The sequence below is a fragment of the Urocitellus parryii genome, chromosome 6 (genome assembly GCF_045843805.1).
Source record: "Urocitellus parryii isolate mUroPar1 chromosome 6, mUroPar1.hap1, whole genome shotgun sequence".
Lineage (NCBI taxonomy): Eukaryota > Metazoa > Chordata > Mammalia > Rodentia > Sciuridae > Urocitellus > Urocitellus parryii.
The window spans coordinates 125,659,176-125,681,465 of NC_135536.1; the positions used below are offsets into that span (position 1 = coordinate 125,659,176).

The 22,290-nt window shown below is 33.9% G+C and overlaps 1 long non-coding RNA gene and 1 pseudogene across 1 annotated transcript; both read right to left on the reverse strand.

The window, feature by feature from the left end:
• Nucleotides 1-4,318: 4,318 nt before the first annotated feature.
• Nucleotides 4,319-16,294, reverse strand: LOC113192455 (uncharacterized). Its single transcript, XR_003302014.2, has 8 exons — nt 16,188-16,294; nt 13,487-13,637; nt 11,092-11,118; nt 9,370-9,453; nt 8,474-8,619; nt 6,975-7,041; nt 6,085-6,201; nt 4,319-5,421 (listed from the first exon to the last, which is right to left on the reverse strand). It is a non-coding gene; the product is annotated as an uncharacterized LOC113192455 (long non-coding RNA).
• LOC113192469 (small nucleolar RNA SNORD116) lies at nt 15,880-15,962 on the reverse strand (annotated as a pseudogene).
• Nucleotides 16,295-22,290: the final 5,996 nt, after the last annotated feature.

The window sequence follows — 22,290 nt, forward strand, 5'->3', positions numbered from 1 at the left end:
TGAGAAAACATTGTAGATAATAAAAAGTAGCATTCCCAGGTGGAAGAAAGGAATAAAAACTAAGGTGAGGGAAGAATAAGCCGAGCCCTGTGATACTGGATTGTATTTAGAAATAGTATGATCTCATGATTTCTTGTATAGCTTGAGAATATGTAAATTATCTATAATATACTATGAGAATACATACTTAGCATATAGATAGGTTAATGGATAAAGACAGAAAAATATAGATGTCTGTGTGTAAACATATACATATTTCTTATCTCTGGACCTAGAAGCAATGACACAACAGTTGTAATGAGTACATGTAATACCCAGATCTTGGTTTCTAAATACTTTTTTCCAATATAAAGAACCAGGGTTCCTTTAAGAAATGGTTGATTATAGACTTTGGGGAGGAAACTATAAGATAGCTAGGACATACAGTAGAAATAAAAAATATGTAAGTGTTTAAAAAACTATGGAGGCAGTTTCAAAGAACACAGGGGCCAACTTACAGAAGTCCCCAGTGGTCAAACCTAGGAAAATTTGCATGAAAATAAATAATATTTGAGATACACGAGAAATCTGAAAATAAAATAAATATCCATAAATACATACTGATTAATCTCTACAAGTGAATATATTTTTAAAATGGGGAAGAAGAACAGCTCTTCCTTACAAATTTCAATGAGTAAGTGTATAAAACATCATGGAAATACAATCACTAGGTAAACCCCATACTAATAATTGCTATAAGCAAGAGTCTTCAATGGATACTGAAATTAAATGATATAGAACATATTTTCATAGTCTCAAAGTATCTCCTGACAATAAAAGAACATTTTTGCAGTGAAAAAAACTGGCAGACACCACCTTAATCAATTGATCATATTTAACATTAGTAGAAATAATACAAATGGATATCATTTATTATAGATAAGATCCACTGGAAAAGGAACATTATTATTGTTATTTTTATAAAAAATGCACTAATATAGGGAATAGTGTGGATAAATCTCAATATCATTATGATGGGTGGAAGAAGACAGACATATACTGTATGATTCCATTCATATTAATTTCAAAAATAGGCAAAACCAATCTATGATCACAGAAATCAGAACACTTTCTTATGAGAATTTCCTTGACTGAAAAGAGGTAGTATCGAAACTACTTAAGTAGTTATAAAAATATCTCCTTAGGCAGTAGTTACATTTAAGAAAACTCATTAAATTATACAATTAATATTTAAGCATGTATGTAAATTTTACCTATGTAAAGATATAAATTAAAATTATTTAAAATAATAAAAAAGCTCCTCATATACTAATATAAAATAACCTGCTAGAAATATTTAAGTATTTATATTTCACATAAGTATGCAAAAGAAAGTTACAGAAAAGTATAAAATTGTATGTGTGTGTGTGTGTGTATCTATCTATCCTGGAGTATGGAGGATGTGTGTGTGGGGATGTATGTAGGGAGAAACAAAAAACCAATAACACTAACTGTCTCCAGGAAGGAGAAACTGTGTGGCCATAAAAGATAGAACTGAGAAGGTAGATTGCATTTCACTTTTAAGATCTATGCATCTTTTGTAAATTTGGATTTTATAATATATATCATTATTTGAAAATAAAAATTAAAATTGTTTCTACTAGGGAAAAAGAGATACTTTTGATTTCCAGGCTCATTTAAACATACTTTTTAAAAAACATGAAGTAACTATGACAAATGTTGATAACAATGGAACACAGGTTCCTAGTCTCCAGTATGTGCAAGTTCACTGTTCTTTCCTTTTATTAATTTGAATGCTTATAATGTGTTCAAAATGAAAAGTTATAAAATAAACAGAGAAAAATCTTTGGTTACCAAGAACACTAGAACAAATGAAAATAAATATAGATTATAAATTACAAATTTTTAAGGTGTTTTTGGTACTAGGTATAGAACCCAGGGGGCACTCTATCACTGAGTTACAATCCAATCCCTTTTTATCTTAAGACAGGCTCTCACTAAGTTGCCAGGCTGATCTTGAATTTATGATCCTCCTACCTGAGCGTCCTAAGTTTCTGAGATTACAGGCATACATCACTGTTTCTGGCTCTATTTAAGAATTTATTAGGAAAAGCAGAAAAGAATGCAGGGAATATATAAATAATTAGAACATTTAAAAGCCTGATAAATTGTGCTGAAAAACTGATTGAGGGGAAAAGGAAATGAAGGACTAATGATGTCAAAAATCTACTGATTAAATTTACAAAGTTTAAAAAGTCATAGCAGAAATAACCCAAACTCCATTCTAATATGCTAGAAAACCTACATGGATTGTAATCTTCTGGGGAAAAAAGATTAAATGTAATATGCAAAATGTCAGACAAGTAATAACCATAGAAAAAAGTAAAAAAAAAAATTCTAGACAGCATCGCTTTTTCAAACCAACAAAAACAAAAGAGTGGTTGATTTCATTGATGTATTTGTTTAACCATTGATAGTAATGCTAGAGCTATTTAACCCATTCTAGAGCAAAGAATAGAAAGAAATGCTCAAAATTGCTTTAACATAATCAACCAGAAAATTGGATATAAAAGCATGACAAAAACAGCACATAAAATAATAGATTAAATTTCCTGTAGTAATATGCTTTCAAAACTCCCAAATCAAAATACCCACAATTCAGAAGTGAATTAAAATAATCAATTTTTTAAAAAAACCAAATATGGTCTGTTTGTTCACAGAAAATTAGGAAATTTCAATAATAGGAAATGAATTTTTATACCAATAAATGTTTTGAAAAAGAATATAACTGTACAAAAATCAATGAATATATCTATTACATGGTTTTCGTTAAAATGTCTTAGAAAAATATGAAAAGTGGAAAATTTTTCTAATGCAATAAACAAAATATTTCAAACTTAAAATTAGCATCTTACATTGATGACTAAGACCATCTATATAAAAATAACTTACCTATTGGGAATAAGACCTGATACCACCCCTGAGTCCTGCCCAGCAAGATAAAAGCATAAGCTAATAAATAAATTCAGTTTGTTCACATAGGCAAATAGGTTTTCTATCACTGATAACATTTTATCTAGGCAAGCAGTTCATTTAGACAATAACTTGATTATCAGGACTAACATTAAGAACCTCATAATACTCTCCCATCAATCTTAAAGAATTACATGATGAATTTTGCCCATCCCTAATCACTTTCCTGCTTTAAATCACATCAGCCCAGACCCAGAGCCCTTATTTCCTGCTTTTAAAACACTATTAAACCCTGTCAAGGTGGTGTTTTCCCTTGCTGCAATAAGTTTAATAAGCTCAGCTTTGCTTGATCATAGCTTTTTCAGGTAGTCTTTTGGGGGAAATAAACCAGCAACAATGTGCTGTTCAAACCCAAGAAGCATTCCATTAAAACCCATTTAAGTCAAGGGTGGGTAATTATTTACACAATCGTTTGAGTGCCCTGCATGTGCACTTTATCAACATAATTAAAATCAGGGTCAATAAGGGAGAAAATAAAAATTATCAATATTTGCAAAGAATTTGATAAATATTTTGAAAAAATCTGAAAAGAAATGAGAAACAGTAAGATGACTATTAATCCCCCCAAAACAAAACTAATCAAAACTTTCAGATAAAGAAAAATAAACAAGCAAATAAATTAGAATAAAAACCCCATCATAAAAGTAAAAATATTAACAGTCATTAAAATTATTGAATAATAAAGACATACCTTATTCTTGGATATGAAGACTTAATATTATTAAAAACCAATTCTTCCCTAAATTAATTTATTATAGTTTATGAAATTGCAGTCTAAACTGCAATTTCTCCCAACAAGAAGACACATGAGACAGGAGGCAAAAGAAGAAACACACAGATCCACAGAACAAAGATGGAGCCCGTCACAGATGGGAATACAGCATATGCGCAGGATGGCATTACAGATAAATGGGCAATTATTGGCAAATAATCGCAAGTAATGGCAAATAACTTGGCAACCTTAAGATTTCAAAACAAAAAAATTTCTCATGATTTAAGAATTTGAATTAAAAAAACACAAAATAATTAGAAGTTAACATAGGTGAAGGGTTTTATGGACTAAGTATAAGTATCTTTCCAAAAATGACATGAAACTCAGAAACCATAAAAGCAAACATGGTTATACTTGGACATATAACAATCATACACATTCTTGTAACAAAAACAAAGTTAAAAAGTGTGTAAAAAAATCTGTAATGCTTGACAATCCAAAGCTTATTTCCTCAATAGTAAATGTGCTCTTTGAAATCTGGAAGAGACTAAAACCTCCCCAAACCCTCAAAATTGGACATAAAAGAAGAAATTAAAAAATACAGATGACTAATAAACATGAAAAAATGATAAAACTAAAAAAACAAAAGAAATACAATTTAAGACAATAGTTTGGGTGATAACATTGGCAAAGATTTTAAATATTTATAAAATCCATTATCTGTACGGTTGTGGGAACGTTGGCAATCTCATTTGTTGCCATGAAGGATAAAATTGTTAACCACATTTTAAAGGAAAAATTTGCAATAATTTTCAGAATTTGAAATGTGTATATTCTTAATCCCAATGATTCAACTACTTAGTAATTTTATTATGATATAATAAACAAAAGCAAGATTGTTGATATATAGGGAGGTTCATTGCACAGAAATTTGGTGCTAACATAAATATCTATGAATGAGAAATGCTTAAAACATTTAATTATATTTCATCTACAAAACAGTCATGCAGTCATTCAACAAATGGCACAGATATGTATGTATTACTGAAGTAGAAAAAGCCCATTGAAAAGACTATTAAATGAAAGAGGCAATTTGCAGGAGAATGTATTACAATATGTCCCACTTCTAGACCCCCTCCCCAAAATAGGTTTTGTGTTTGTGCACATCTATCCTCTAAAAGAATGCACATACCTCCCTTAATAGAAGAAAACTATAAGGGTGGCATTAATGAGAGGAGGGCACTTAATTTATATATTAATTATTTAAATGTCGAGTTTTTAAAAAATATCATGCAGAGTTTCTTTTGACTGTATCCTATTTTCAAAAATTTATCACATGGCAAAGGAAAATTATAAGTGTATCTTTATGGGAGCACTGAGCAATTCCATCATTTTGAGCTTCTTGTGTAATATTATTTCCTCTAGTGAGGCTCCTGGGTTTGAGTCAAGTGGCAGCAAGGGAAACAGTCACCATGCCCAAATTAAAGTCTCATCGATGATATCCCAACATGAGCATTTCTCAGTTAAGCATTTCTTATCTGCAGGAGGTATCCACTGCCACACAGGAAAGAGAAGTGACTGTGCATAAGGAAGACTATATCATTGTTTTGGTGAAGCTGGTGGTAGAAGTAATGGCACCAACTCTAACAAATATACCTTGTCTTTGGGGTCATCACCTACAAAGACACAGAGAGAAAAAATGACAGAGGTTAGAAACACATGCCCTAAGGAGGCAGGGGGTCATGAAATTCTTACTATTCCCATACATGTGATGGAACAAATCTATGTAGAGTACAAAGAGAAAGCCACATTTCTAGAAGCTGGATCCACACTATAGCTACAAAAATCACTTTATAACTTCCTAACATAAAGAATGCCAAGTACTATTGTATTGCATTTTCTCCTTTTGATGGACTAAAAAGTTATGGACATTCTTCAGCAACTTCAAATTTTGTGTCTGTCTCTTCCCTGCTGTTATTGGCTCCTTAAAGCTCATTCATTTGATCAATTATTTCAGACAAAACTATTTGTCAACTTTCTGGTCGGAGTCACTGAGAATATACTGTATCTCATGAATACAATTTTATAGCAATACAATGGATCCAGCCATAAAAAAGTGCTGTCAACTGGATGAGAGAAGAAAAGTTATAAGGAAATCCTTCATGTTGGAATGTAGAAAAGCTATACACAAAAGCTCTGACATTTAACCCACTGTGCTATGTGGCCATTGGAATCCATTAAAATGTACTCAAATCATCAGACTGCAAGAAATTAACATATCATTTTCTACCCAGACATGGCTTCTAGAAAGCAAGGACTATTCTAACTAACAACCTTACCTTCAGAGTGTGTCTCTTGCAAAATATTCAGGTGAAGAGCTCTTTGTTGGAGGAGCCTTCTTTTGGAAATTTAATGGTGCCATTCACTCCCAGAAGAATTCCCAAAAAAGTTCTCTTCTGAGGTGATAAATAAATAAATAAATAAATAAATAAATAAATAAGCAAGCAAACAAACAAACAAAAAACTCTATTTCCAGTGAAGCAGGTAATGCAGTGAGAGTCTGGGAAATTTGCTGTTTATTTCTTTTTAATATTGATTTCATTTGGAAACTGCTCCTTATTTACACAGCTCTGAAACCATAACCAGATGTTCCATGTCTCTATATGTTTTAGGATCAAAACATTGTATCTTTCAGATTTTTAAAACTGAATGAATCACCTGAGTCCCACTGAAAATAGTGTCTTTTGCTTTCTTAAAAATCATCTTTCACTGATTTGTTGGAAAGATTATTCCCCAAATCACTCAAAACAGGGTACAAATATATCTATTCTCACCAAAAGTTACTGAGAATTTATTGTATAAAAGGCAATACACAAGGTGGCTTTGTCACAAAAAATAAACTGAAAGTTATCTGACCACAGGAAATCAAAAGTACATTGGATGAATCTATCATGCCAATAAAGAGCTAAAATGTAATAGTCTGATAAAGGTAATTCAGCTGAGGGTAGGATTATTGAGGAGAGACCTCCAGTTCAAGAAAACCTGTTATGATCACATAGCTATAACTCCTCTGTACTGTAACCATACTCATCTGGTTTTTGGATGAGTTCTAATCCCTTTTGGCTGCAACCAAATACAATCAAACCTAAGAAGAAGATATATTAATTCAAACCCATTCCAGGCTGCTTTCTTATAAACATGAAATTCCCTGCCCATATAGTTATTATACCTGTGAGGGTGTCCAAGAGTCCATAGGTAGGAATGGAGACCTTGGAAGTAAGTTGTCAGCTCATACTCTGAAAATGACATTTAAGAATTAAGAAGACAGGCATGAACAACTGCCCTTCCATTTTGGGGTTTATGGTCACCTAACAGAGAAAAGAAAAAAAAAAGAGGAAAAATAACATCTTAATACAAAAATATGCATGCATACAGATGTGTCTATATGTACACAGGGCACACACAATCTAACAATAAAACAAAAATATGCATGCATACAGATGTGCCTATATGTACATAGGGCACACAGAATCTAACAATAAAACAGTTATGAAGTGTGAGTATGCTATGCTATGCACAGACTGGGAACGGTGGATATTACTAAGTCCTCTGTGTGTCACATGCACAAATATGAACCACTCTCCCTTTTCCCATAAGGTCCAAAGGACAGAGAACAGTTCAGTAATAATTATGTTTTTGAAATAAAATATTCATGTTCTATTAAGACTGTTATAAATTTTTTTTAAATACTACTATAAAAATTAACAATCCCAGTGACTTGGGAGGCTGAGGCAGGAGGATCACAAGTTCAAGGCCAGCCTTAGCAACTTAGTGAGACCATCAGCAACTTAGTGAGACCCTGTCTCAAAATAAAACATAAAAAGGGCTGGGTTCATGGCTTAGTGGTTAAGTGTCCATGGGTTCAATCCTTAGTACCAATTAATAAATAAGTTAGTTTTTAAAAAAGCAACAAAACCATAATCTCTTCATTTCCATTCCATAAAGCCTAAGGACAAGTTCTAACAATTTCACTGGCAAACTAAATCTATTCTAACTTACCAATTTTCACAAGACCATCTTTATAGAAAAATGCACATGCCAATAATATCTGAATATCTAGAAAGGTTGTATTCAACTAAATTATGCTAAACATTTTTTAAAAAGTAGTCTAAAATTTGCCCCAAAGTAACAATCTAGTGAAAGGGTGCATTCAAGTGCAATAAGCAAGTGTCCTAATCATTTTTCATTTAAAAGATATCCATAAACAATGTTTATCTATAATTTTGAAAAAGCATATAAAATCAACTTTTAAGAAATTTGTTCTAATTAGTTATAAATGACAGTAGAATGCATTTTGACACATCATACATTGAATGGAGTATAATTTCTCACTTCTGGTTGTACATGATGTAGAATCACACCAGTCATGTAGTCATATATGTACATAGGATTGTAATGTCAGATTCATTCTACTATCCTTCCTACCCCCATCCCCCTCCCCTCCCTTCACTCCCCTCTACCTAATCCAAAGTAACTCTATTCTTCCTTAGCCCCACGCTCTTTATTGTGAATTAGCATCCATTTATCAGAGAAAACATTCAGCTTTTGTTTTTTGAAGATTGGCTTCTTTCACTTAGCATGATATTCTCCAGCTTTATCCATTTACCAGCAAATGCCATAATTTTATTCTTCTTTAAGGTAGAGTAATATTCCATTGTGCATATATACCACATTTTCTTTATCCATTCATCTGTTGAATGACACCTAGGTTGATTCCATAGTTCAGCTATTGCAAGTTGAGTTGCTGTAAACATTGATGTGGCAGTGTCACTGTAATATGCTGTTTTTAAGTCCTTTGGGTATGCATTTGTCTTCTAAATATAGACATAATGATTCAAGATTATTATCTGATTTACTTCATATTCTAGCTTCGTGGCAAGTCTAAACAAATTCAGAAACATTTATCAATATGGCAACTTACACTTCTATTTTCAAACATACTTTTCCCAGAATAATCTTAGCTAAGATTTTAACAAAGGGTATTTTATATATTTTGTATTTATCTCATCTACATCCTTTATCATATCCTGATACACTATCATAGCTCTAAATAATTTGCATCCAATGGAACTTTCTGTGACAATAAAAATATTTTATCATCTCATGCTGTCCAATATAGTAAGCTAGAGCCACATGTGGCTACTGAGCATATGAAATAAGGTACTGTGACTTTAGAACTTGATATTTTTTAAAATTTATTTATTTATTCTAATTTGTTATACATGACATCAGAATGCATTTCAATATGTAATACATTTATATAGAGCACAATTTTCATATCTCTGGTTGTACATAAAAGAGAGACACACCATTCGTGTCTTCATAAATGTACTTAGGGTGATGATGTCCATCTCATTCCACCATCTTTCTTATCCCCATGCCCTCTCCCTCCCCCTCCCTCCCCTTTGCCCTATCTAAAGTTTCTCCATTTCTTGCATGCCACTCCCCCATACACATCCCCATTATGGATTGGCATCCACACATTAGAGAAAACATCCAGCCTTTGATTTTTTAGGATTAGCTAACTTCACTTAGTATGATATTCTCCAAGTCCATCCATTTACCTGCAAATGCCATGATTTTATTCTCTTTTAATGCTGAGTAATAGTCCATTGTGTATATATACCACAGTTTCTTTATCCATTCATCTATTGAAGGGAGAACTTATTGTTTAATGTATAATGTCTGATGTCTATTATACTGAACAACAATATAAACTATAGCTGTTACAAAATAAAACTCCTAAGAACATTTAAGATAATCTTACAAAGGACAGTTAAAAATATTTTTAAAAGATTGGTGAATCTTTCAAGAAGTACAGAAATATCCCCCAAAGGATAAATGTTATTCCTATTTTCTCAAAAAGAATATAAAATAAAATTAATAAAGGAAAGAACTTGATTTTAATTGTCCAAAGTCAGAAACTTGAAATTAAGTGTGACTCTCAGGTGACTATTTTGTGTAATTTTGTTTGTTTTTGTCATTGAGGAAGTTCAATGAACTGTAGATTGTTAAGTATTCCTTCTTCCTTATTATCTTAGTTTCCCTAGACTATACAAGCACAGAACATTATTCTATAAGTAATGGTAAGAAATAGCTTGCAACTTTACATGTTTTCTCTGTGAAAATGAGAAACAAGATGGTATTTGGGGTGGGGGTGGTGAATCCAGCCCTAAATTATGTAACCTTGTTGCTACTGCAGCCTAGACCAAAAAGGATTATAAAGTAGTTGTAGATCACAGAACTATAGTGGATATTTGCCCAATGCCCTTTGGGTCCAAGTGTTTATATTCCCACTTAAGGGACACATGGCACTCAAATTGTGTCCGGGTGTTGCAAAGGTTTGCATTTTACACCAATATATGGATTTGGCACTTGTATGGATAATGTTAAAAAACATGATAGAAGTAAAGACTATTGATACACCCTCCTGCTTGTTCAAATTTGTAAGCTCAATATCAATCATTCTTTGACTGAATTATAAATCTCAACGGTTCTTGCTGAACAATGGTAAATAAAAACTTAAGGGCCAGAGAAGCAGTATATCACTATGCATACTTAATTCTCTGGTCTCAAACATAGTAAATGTTGCCCTAAAAATTCCTGCTAACAAATATGTGGATGTAAGTCTGGAACAGTTGAGTTTTCTGAATTTTGGAAAATGTTTTTTCAAAATAAATATTTTTATTTAGTTTTAAGAAAACTACACAGACACATTCCTTCAACTAGGATTTAAGTTAAGATAATGTATCACTGTTTCTGCAAAGCCTGCTACTTCTGTGGGAATCCTGGAAAAATATCAACTGATATGCTTTATACCCAATTCTTCCACAATTGGGTGGTGGAAACAATATTCCTCTATACATGGAAAACAGTACTTCTAAACTATTTCTTTTCATCATAATCTCCATGGATATCCTTAGACATTTTTCCTTAATTTTCATTCCCCATTCCTGTCCAAATTTTAGTAATACAATTATGCCATGTATCTATCTGATTATGTACTATAGTTGTTGGGAGAACAAGTCAGTGAAATAATGAAAATTTTTTCCCCCTAAGAATCAGTGTCATCCATGAGGATATTAATTATGTTGCCAATACCTAGTGTAGAGTAAGTTGAGAAAAATAACTGAATGTGTAAGGAGTGTATACAGGATGTTCCAGCCTATAACAAACTGTGTTTGGAGACAGTTGGAGGCAGTTTCAATTTAGGATCTTTAAGATGAAAGCATCCCCTTCTATGATTAGAAGAGACAGAAGATAGAAATAAAGACTATATTACTTACAAGTCCTTGGGGAGGATATCACATGCTCTGGAGGTCACATGTAGAAGTCAAGCAGCACATGAAGAGAAGAAAGGAGGGAAAGGGAGAGGGAAAGGAGAAGAAAAGGGAGTGAAGGGTGAGAGAGAGGGAGAGTTAGTTGAGTTCATAGTGTTATCCAAACAGGCTTCCTTGGGAGTTTTAATTGGTGGGTTTAAAGCAAGAAAACACAAATTCCATGGAGTCACACTGTGAGAGAGAGGTGGTCACTGCAGCATATGTGCACAATCCATATGGGGTGGGGTGAGAGTTAACAGGGCCAGTCAAGTAGGTAGGTTGTACCTAGATGTCCCATAGGAAGGTGGTCAACCAAGAGGCAATTACAAAAGGCAGTTATCTGGATTGACTACATTGAGGAAATGAGAGGAGGTATAGAACTGGAAACTGTGTCCTAGATGAATAAATCCTGCTTCTGATATGAGAAAGTTAAATATACTCAAAATGGATGCTGGGGCAAAAATTAAAGTTGTAAGAATTGGCTACATCCTTCTAATACTCACACCCTACAAAATACACTGTTGAGGTCCCAGGTACATTCTCTGTCATACATCTCATTTTGGCCCAATATCATCTCTGTTCTTAAAAGAGAAGGAGACATTCAAACACTCTTGACTGACTAGTGCTTTTATGGTATAAGCTAAGCATAGAAATATAAAAAATCTAGAATTTGAAGGAATGGAAGCCAGGGAGAACTTAAAATATTTTTAATGTTTTTTAATTATAAGAAGATTTCCAATGTAGATTAAATTACTGGCTAGTTAAAAAACACAAATTAGCTAGAAACATAAATAACATACCTAATTGAATCTACAGGGTCAGTAGTAATATCCCCTCTTTCAAAACTAATTTTAGTGATTTGTATCAGTCTATATAGTTTATCAATTTCACTCATGTTTAATTTCATGGGTTTTTTTGTATATTTTTTCTTTCTTCATATCAACAATTTTTGCTCAGATCCATATTATTTACTTCCTCCTGTGCACTTTGGGTTGTATTTCCTCATTTAGCATTTTTCTTATTTCCCAAGGTAGAAGCTTATTTATCTTTTTCTTTTCTGATATAATCATTGTATGCTTCCATCTGAGAATTTCTTTAATTATATCACACTCAGCACAAAATGTTTTATACTTTCTTTTAACATATTTTATTTGACTCATGGGTTCTATATGGTGTGTTTATTTCCAAATATTTGGCAATTTTCAACTTGATTTTTATTTCTAATTTCTCTGTGGTCATAGAACATACTCTACATTATTTTCGTCCTTTTAAGCTTATTGAGTATAGTTTTATGGCTTAACATCTAATCTATCTTGGGAGAATGTTCAGGTATGCTTGAAAATAAATTGTATTCTGCTAATGTTGGATAGAGTGTTTCAATATATCTATATCCAGTATATATCTTATATCTTTAGATGTCTCTCCCTTTCTCTCTCGCTCACCCTCTCTCTGTGTCTCTCTCTCTTACACACACACACACACACACACACACACACACACACACACAATCATGAGTGACCCAGATTCCATTGCTGCCCAGTACAGTGTCCTGTGGGGTATTACATAATACCTACAAAAATCATATAATATCAATATTTCATGGATAAAATATCACTAACATGAGAATTCCCACTGGCCCCCCAAGACAGGATGGCAGAAATCATTTCCCACAAATTTCTTTATTTCACATCTCATGGTGAAAAAATGGATTTTAATGTAAGGCCCTGTACTTTGTCCTTGTTGACCTGTAGGAATAAAAACAATGAAAGAGAGAGGTATAGAAGCATACATGTTCATTGGTCTATGAGGCACAGTAGGGTTCAGTTATATATTGCATTTTAAATTAGCTAATGTAGTACTCTTCTAGAATGGGTACTATGGTCATTGTATTAGCTTCCAACCTCTATCAGGGAACATTGTGCCCAATACTTTCTGCCAGACAAATGTGCAATCAGACTAAATGAATATACTTAGACTACAAAAAATGGTGAACTGGTGAACAGCATATCAATTTAATTCAACCATAGAATCATTTAACCTTCAAAGGTGATTCAATGGATTGGGAAGAAGGTAGTCATGAAAAGCTATGGCAGGGAAAAGAAGGAACAACTGTCTAAATATGGATTGTAGCATTTAACATGTTTGAGTACAGAAACCTGGAAATTTGCAGAGGCTGCCCAAGGTTATGTATGTTGCACCCCATTCAGTTTAGAGTGGTCAGAGCAATGCCGGGAGGACACACCCAGGTAAAGTATATACATGTGATTAGAATGGTTGTGTAGCATGCATAGAGTGAACAATGGAGACACTGGGCCCTCTCACTGTGAGATACTCCCCATCCTCCTTTCAGAGTAAAGCTCACCAGGCCCACAGCTTCAGACTCAGTGGAACCTAGGCAATTATATCTCTCAAGCTTCCCTCTGCCACACCAGTAAGGAAGAGCATCTCCGTCACTCTCCATGCCTAGTTTCCAGAGAAGGAATCATCAGGAAGATTGAGAATGTGCCAAAATTCTAGAAAAGAACAAATAGAAATCTCAGAGTACTCATCAGATGATAAAGGCCTTCCAATGTCTGAATTAACAGATTGTAAACATCACCAATTAAATTCCAGATTTTTTAAATTTATATATGACAGAAGAATGCATTATAATTCTTATTATACATATAGAGCACAATTTTTCATATCTCTGATTGTATTCAAAATATATTCACACCAATTCGTGTCTTCATACATGTACTTTGGATAATAATGTCTATTACATTCCACCAACATTTCTAACCCCATGCCCCCTCCTTTCCCCTCCAACCCCTTTGCCCTATCTATAGTTTGTCTATTCCTCCCATGATCCTCCTCCCTACCCCACTATGAATAAGCCTCCTTATATCAGAGAAAATATTTGGCATTTGAGTTTTTGGGATTGGCTAACTTCACTCAGCATTATCTTCTCTAACTCCATACATTTACCTACAAGTGCCATGATTTTATTCTCTTATTGCTGAGTAATATTCCATTGTGTATATATGCCACATAACTCAAATTGGCACTATTTCCTGATGATATGATTCTATACCTAGAAGACCCTAAAAGTTCCATCAGAAAACTTCTAGAGCTAGTAAATGCATTCAGCAAAGTAGCAGGATATAAAATCAATACCCATAAATCAAATGCATTTCTGTATATCAGTGACAAATCCTTAGAAAAGGAAACTAGAAAAACTACCCCATTTGCAATAGCCTCAAAAAAACAAACAAACTTGGGAATCAATAAAAGAGGTGAAAGATATATATAATGAAAATTACAGAACCCTAAAGAAAGAAATCAAAGAAGACCTTAGAGGATGGAAAGATCTGTTAATTCAGACATTAGAAAGGCCTTTATCATCTACCTTTATCATCTACTGCTTAAAATCTGTTAATTCAGACATTGGAAGGCCTTTATTATCCACCTTACTCTTGGATAAGCAGAATTAATATTATCAAAATGACCATACTACCAAAAGCACTATACAGATTTAATGCAATTCTGATCAAAATTCCAGTGACATTCTTCATAGAAATAGAAAAAGCAGTCATGAAATTTATTTGGAAAAATAAGAGACCCAGAATAGCTAACACAATTCTTAGCAGGAAGAGTGAAGCAGGTGGCATCACTATACCAGATCTTAAACTATACTACCGAATTCTTAATAATAAAACTAGTTAGGAAAGAACTATAAAAAATTAAATGTTAACTCAAGAGTGTGCCATTCTGTTCCTTCTCAAACAAGCTGGTAGAAATGACGAAATTAGCTCTTCATTAGTGTGACAGTAAGAGATTCATGCAATTCCAATTTTGAACCTACAAAACACAGGGGAAATAGAAAAGTGGAAAAAGGAAATCTTCCAAATTGAATGTTGATTTTTAAGGAATTGATTTCACATATATGTCTATATATCTATCTATATCTATATCTATCTATCTATCTATCTATCTATCTATCATCTATACAATTGTATGACAAAAAAACAAGTCACTGTATTCCATGGAACAGGAAAGTGTGGAAAATCTTTTTTCTAAAACTTGCTCAAAGATTCACCAAAGTCCACTTTAGCATCCCTCATTAAAACTAGGGTCTTCCTCAAAGAGAACAGGAAATCCCCTGAAGGGTGTGAATATTAGCCAATAAAATTGGTATAAAACTTTAAGAAGTAGAATATAATAATTTTACAATTAAAACTATTTAAAGCAGTATCCACCGGAATCACTCAAGTATTTAGAAAACTGCTCTTTAAGAATGACAGAAAAAAAATCATCTGAACTTGTACATCTGGAATAGCAAGAAAATTTAAACACATTCTGAGACATTCCCATGATTAGAAATCACTCATTTTCCAGATACTCCTACCTAAAAACAATAGAGAAGACAAAAATATCTTTTGAACTGATCATTCAATAGACTTCTACAGACTGATCCTAATGGAAAATTGTAAATGTATAAATGGTTAAAGGCCAGGCACTACCATAATAACTCAGTGGAGTCTCACTAGTCATGTGCTAATTTCCCAGAGTTGGATTACTAAAAGGAGATAGACGTTAACTATCAAGTACTCACAAAATTTGCTGTGTAATCCACAATAGATATTTATAAAGAACTTTACAATCTATTTAACAGCTGCTCTCATGTTAGCTTTCAAATATCCTAGACCCCATGGTCCCTACTGCCTGAATACCTGAAATCCCTCCCATATGTCTGTCTAACAGGATCCCCATGCTGGACCTCAGCTCACAGAAGTAGTTTGGTCACTCATTTTGTTCAGATTCCAACAAGATTCATTTTTGTAAGTGATCATTGGTCCAGGCACATTGAATAAGCCACCCTGAGTCTAAGGTATGTGGTAGGTACTGATTACCCAGGAGTTTGTCATTCTGGGACACACAGACCCACACTCTTCAACCATGGAGCTCTGCATCACAGTTAATGACCATTCCTTTGGCTGTCTATCATAGCCAGTGTCCAGTGTCATTAAAATACTGTGATTCCCCAAGAGGAATATCAAATATTCTCAGGATAAAATTCTTACCTTATGAGAATTCCAACTGGCTCCTGATGATGGGTTAGCAAAATTATTCTTAATACTTTGCTTCACATCAGCTCTCAAGAAGATTAAATAAACTCTTTAATATAAAATTCAGTTTTTGGTAGCATGCCAATCTGTGGCAACAATAAAAGTTTGGAAATGTGAAAAGCATAAAGCACACATTTTTTATTTGTCAAACATTCTTAACACAGGAGGATTATTTATAGGCCTTCATATAAAATAATTTTATATACCTCTATTAGGTTGTTTCTAACATCATTCAAAAGGGAGTCATAAAGAGCTGAAAGCCTGAGATGGTTCAGCAGTTAATTTGTAACTCACACTGTCTGAATTATCAGACACTTTACAAAACAAATTACCTATTGAATTATATAAATAAGCAAAAAAGTATATTTATTAAAAATTAGATATTACCTTTGGAATGTAAAGTTTTGTTCTGTCCCAAAAATGGAACAGATAAGAATGACAAATTAGCCCTTCTTTGGGATGATGATGATAATTCCATGCAATTCCCAAAACACTTCCAGTCTATAAAACACAAAGGAAATGAAGGAAGTCTTAAAATCTTTCCAATGGATTGATTCCTGAGAACAGTTTAAAATAAATTAGCTACAGATATTCATTTGAACATCTACACAACTAGACCAGTAAAATTATATTCATTCCCTAGAACAGGGTAGAATAGAAAAACAACTTTTCAAAGATGTCAGAGTTGACCCAAAGACTTTTGTGAGCCTTTACTATTGTTAACTAAATTGAGAATCACTCTTTAAACACACACAGACTCACTGAAGGAATATGAGTATGAGCTGTTGGTATTCTAAATAATTCCAAATTTAGAAATTTAACAATATAATTTAAAAAATGTTTGATCAAACATATAATTTAAATCATATGGAATATTTAGAAGATTGCCTGCTGAATGGTGGGAAAATAAAAAGAAATGAAACAATGTTCTAACCCTTGGAAAAATGTTTAAAAATTAACTAAAATACATCATAAAATAAACTCTTGAATATAACTTATTCTTCAATTTCCACATATTTATTTTAGTTAAGAAACATAATGAGCGAAGACTAATAATTTCTTCCTAATTTTCTATACATAAACCTGTGCATTATTGAACCTTACTAAGATGACTGTGGTATCTAAGAAAATGATGTGCACAATAGCTAAAAAATGGAAATAAGCTAGGTGCCCATCAACTGATGAATAAAGAAAACGTGGCACATGGGGGCGGATCCAAGATGGTGGAGTAGAGGAGATACCATTTCTGGCTGCTCTGTGCATGAATCCGAGAAAGCTATGAGGTGGCTTCTCCACGGGGTCTCACCTTGTCAGAATACAACACCTTAGAGTGTGACAGGACCTCATACAGCAGATTTTTGCAGAATCCACCAAAACTGTGAACACCGAGCAGAACTCAGAGCCTCTGTATTCCTTTAAGACTCCAGTCTCTGGTCCCAAAGCCCACAATTTGAGCACATGTGCGACTCTTAAGCTGCAGAACAGAAACATCAAATCAGCACCTCTGCAGAGTGGCAGAACTCCAGACTATGCTCTGCTCCCATGCACGTCACCAGACAACATTCTAGCCACAGCAGGAGGACTTTCCAGCTCTCCCCACCTCACCAGACACCCTGATGTGGAAAACAGATGAACTCTATCTTGAAAAACCTTTCTTGCTATCTTTTGGTAGGTGTGGCTACCAGCATGGTTCTGCCACTGAACAGGTTCCTGGTTTCCAACTTCCCCTCCCCACGACTGTGATAACTTGGCACAATAACTATCAGCACAAAATTAGCTCTCAGTTGAATAGAGCTCAGTGCAACCAGGGCGGTGCTTACCTGGTACAATCCAATGGGGACAGCAAGAGGTCCCACAGCTGAGATCTGATAAGCAAGAGAGTGGAGGGGTAAAAACTGGGAGCAACACAGATAGAGCAGATAGATCAAGATTAGGGAAGCTCCAGGCAAGAGACTGAGAGCTCTAATCTTCTCGCACTGGTTACCAACACCAAACTGAGGGAAGAGACTCAAGCTTGGAAGAGAAGAGAAGAGAAGAGAAGAGAAGAGAAGAGAAGAGAAGAGAAGAGAAGAGAAGAGAAGAGAAGAGAAGAAAACTAAATTCTTAGAGGATTTTGTTGTTTGTTTGTTTGTTTTCTTCTCTTCCATTTTATATTCTTCCTTTTTCCTCTACCCTTCCTCCTCAGGTCCTCACAACCCCAAAATATGTGAAACCAAGAAGATTGCATGAAATAGAACTTTAAGAACTGCGTCACCAAAATAATATAATACAGAGGAATTGCATAAGTCCCCCCTTTTTCTTTCTCTCTCTCTTTTTCCCTTTCTTTTAATTTTAATCCCTCCCTCTCTTCCTCTTTCAACCTCCTAATTTTTACTTACTTCCAAATGCTTTATAAATACATATATGTGTTTCTTTTATGCATTCTACTGTCCTCCAACATACTTGTATACCTTAAATTACCTCCTGTCTATTCACCAGGTACTACCCTCTTGATAAGAGTTCTCCTCCAAATTTCCTAAGTTATATTAAGCCCATACCTTCACATCTTTCTCCCTTAACATAACATCATAACCTGACCCCAGTTCTCTGTCCACAACCACAAACGGTACATCTTTTATGAAACTACTCATTATACATTAAATAATAATTGAGTCCAACATTTCTAGACATTGAGACTAACTATAAATGTCTTAATAAAAATAATTTACTCTAAGGTGATATATTGTTGATATTGGGAATGGTCAACATTGCCCTTCCCCACAAAGGAGGGATCTTGGAAGTATACAAGAGCACCACAAATCCTTAGGGTAAAAACAATATCACAACAGTCCCACAGAATAGGAAAGAAATGTGAGCAACATGAAAACACAAGGGAAGAAAGTACCACAAACAATTCAAGACAACACATCATTAAAAGAACTTACAGAAACAGCATAACAAATGACAGACAAAGAGTTCAGGATTTACATGAACAAATGTTTTGGAATCTCAAAGAAGACATTAGACAGCAAATACAGACAGTGAAAGACCACTTTGACAATGAGCTACATAAACAAATTCAAGAAGCAAAAGATCACCTCTACAGGTAGATAGAGGTTATTAAAACAAGACAAAACAAAACAAAACCAGAAATCCTTGACATGAAAGGAATAACAAACCAAATTAAAAACACAAATGAGAGCATTACCAGCAGAGTACACAACTCAGAAGATAGGACTTCAGACAACGAAGACAAAGTATATCATCTTGAAATGAATGCAGATATCATAGTGAAAATGATAAGAAACCAAGAGCAGAACATCCAAGAAATATGGGATAGCATAAAAAGACCAAATTTAATAGTTATTGGGATAGAGGAAAGCTCTGTAGAGGTCAAAACCAAAGGAATGAACAATCTGTTTAATGAAATAATATCTGAAAACTTTCCAGACATGAAGAATGAAACGGAAATCCAAATCCCTGAAGTCTACAGAACGCCAAATGCGCAAAATCACAACAGATCCACACCAAGACACATTATAATGAAAATGCCCAACATACAGAATAAGGGGAGAATTTTAAAAGCCACAAGACAAAGGAATCAGATTACATATAGGGGTAAGCCAATTAGGATAATGGCAGATTTTTCAACACGGACCCTGAAAGCTCGAAGATCCTGGAACGACATATTTCAAACTCTGAAAGATAATGGGTTCCAACCAAGAATCTTGTATCCAGCAAAACTAAGCTTCAGATTTGAAAATGAAATAAAAACCTTCCATGATGAACAAAAGTTCAAAGAACTTACAGCTAGAAAACTGGCGCTACAAACATTCTTGGCAAATTATTTCATGAAGAGGAAATGAAAAACAACAATGAAAAACAGCAGAGGGAGGTAGTACACTGAAAGAAAAGCTGATCAAAGAGGAAAACCAAGTCAAGTTAAGTAACAAAAATAAGCAAACATGGCTGGAAATACAAACTATGTCTCAATAGTAAACCTAAATGGTAATGGCTTAAAATCACCAATCAAAAGACACAGGCTAGCAGAATGGATTATAAAAAGATCCAACAATATGCTGCATACAGGAGACTCATTTGATAGGAAAAGACACAGAGAGACTGAAGGTGAAAGGTTGGGAAAAACCATACCACTCACATGGACTGTGGAAGCAAGAAGGGGTTTCTATACTCATATCAAATAAAGTAGACTGCAAGCCAAAGTTAACCAAAAGGGATAAAGATGGACATCATATACTGCTCAAGGGAACCATACACCAACAAGACATAACAGTCATTAATATATATATGCCAAACAATGGTTATAGGTATGTTCATCAAACTCTTCTCAAATTCAAGTGTGAAACTGACCACAACACAATAATCTTGGGTGACTTTAACACCCCTCTCTCATCACTGGACAGATCTTCCAAACAAAAGTTGAATAGAGAAACTATAGAGCTCAATAACACAAGTAATAACTTAAACTTCACTGACATATATAGAATGTATCAACCAGCATCAAGTGGATACATATACTTTCTTCTCAGCAGCACATGGATGCTTCTCAAAAACAGACCATATAATATGCCATAGGGCAACTCTTAGTAAATACAAAGGAGTAGAGATACTACCAGACATTTTATCCCATCATAAAGGAATGAAATTGGAAATCAACGACAAAATAAAAAAAATTCTGCATCACATGGAGACTGAACAATAGCTATTGAATGAACAATGGGTTACAGAAGACATCAAGGAGGAGATTAAAAAATTCCTAGAGGTAAATGAGAACACAGACACAACATATCGAACTCTCTGGGACACTATGAAAGCAGTGCTAAGAGAAAAATTCATTGCATGGAGTTCATTCCTTAAAAGAAGAAAAAGTCAACAAATAAATGACTTCACATTACATTTCAAACCCCTAGAAAAATCAGCAGCAAAAGGAGTAGAAGGCAAGAAATAATTAAAATCAGAGCTGAATCAATGAAATCGAAACAAAAGAAACAACCAAAAACATAGACAAACTAAAAGGTGTTTCTTTGAAAAAATAAACAAAATTGACAGACCCTTAGCCATGCTAATGAAGAGGAGAGAGAGAACTCAAATTACCAGCATATGTGATGAGAAAGGCAATATCACAACAGACACTACAGAAATACAGAAGATAATTAGAAATTATTTTGAAAGCTTATACTCTAATAAAATAGAAGACAGTGAAGGAATGAAGGCATTCCTTAAGTCATATGATCAATATTATTGGAAATCAATAAATGTAATTCATCACATCCAAAGTCTTAAAGTTAAGAAATATATGATCAGTTCGATAGACACAGAAAAATCATCTGACTAAATACAGCACCCATTTTTGCTTAAAACAATATAAAAACTAAAGATAACAGGAACATATCTAAACATTGTAAAGGCTACCTATGCCAAGCCTCACGTCAACATCATTCTAAATGGAGAAAAACTGAAGGCATTCCCTGGAAAATCTGGAGCAAGGAGGGATGCCCTCTCTCACCCATTCTATTCAACATAGTCCTTGAAACACTGGAGAGAGCAATTAGATGAAAAAAACTTAAAGGAATAAGTATAGGAAAAGACCCTAAACTATATTATAGAGCAATAGTAACAAAAACAGGATGGTATTGGCACCAACACAGGCCGGTAGACCAATGATACAGAATAGAGGACACGGACGCGAACCCACAAAATTACAATTATCTTATATTCGACAAAGGTGCTAAAAACATGCACTGGACAAAAGATAGCATCTTCAACAAATGGTGCTAACTAAAAGGAAAATCCATATGCAACAAAATGAAATTGAAGCCCTCTGTCTCACCATGCACAAAACATACCTCAAAATGGATCAAGGACCTAGGAGTTAAACCAGAGACTCTGTGTCTAATAGAAGAAAAAGTAGGCCCTAATCTTCAGAATGTGGGATTAGGCCCCTCAATTCCTTAATAAGACAGCTATAGCACAAGAATTAAAAGTAAGTATCAATAAATGGGATTAATTCAAACTAAAAAGTTGTTCTCCTCAAAAGGAACAATAAATGGGCAAAAAA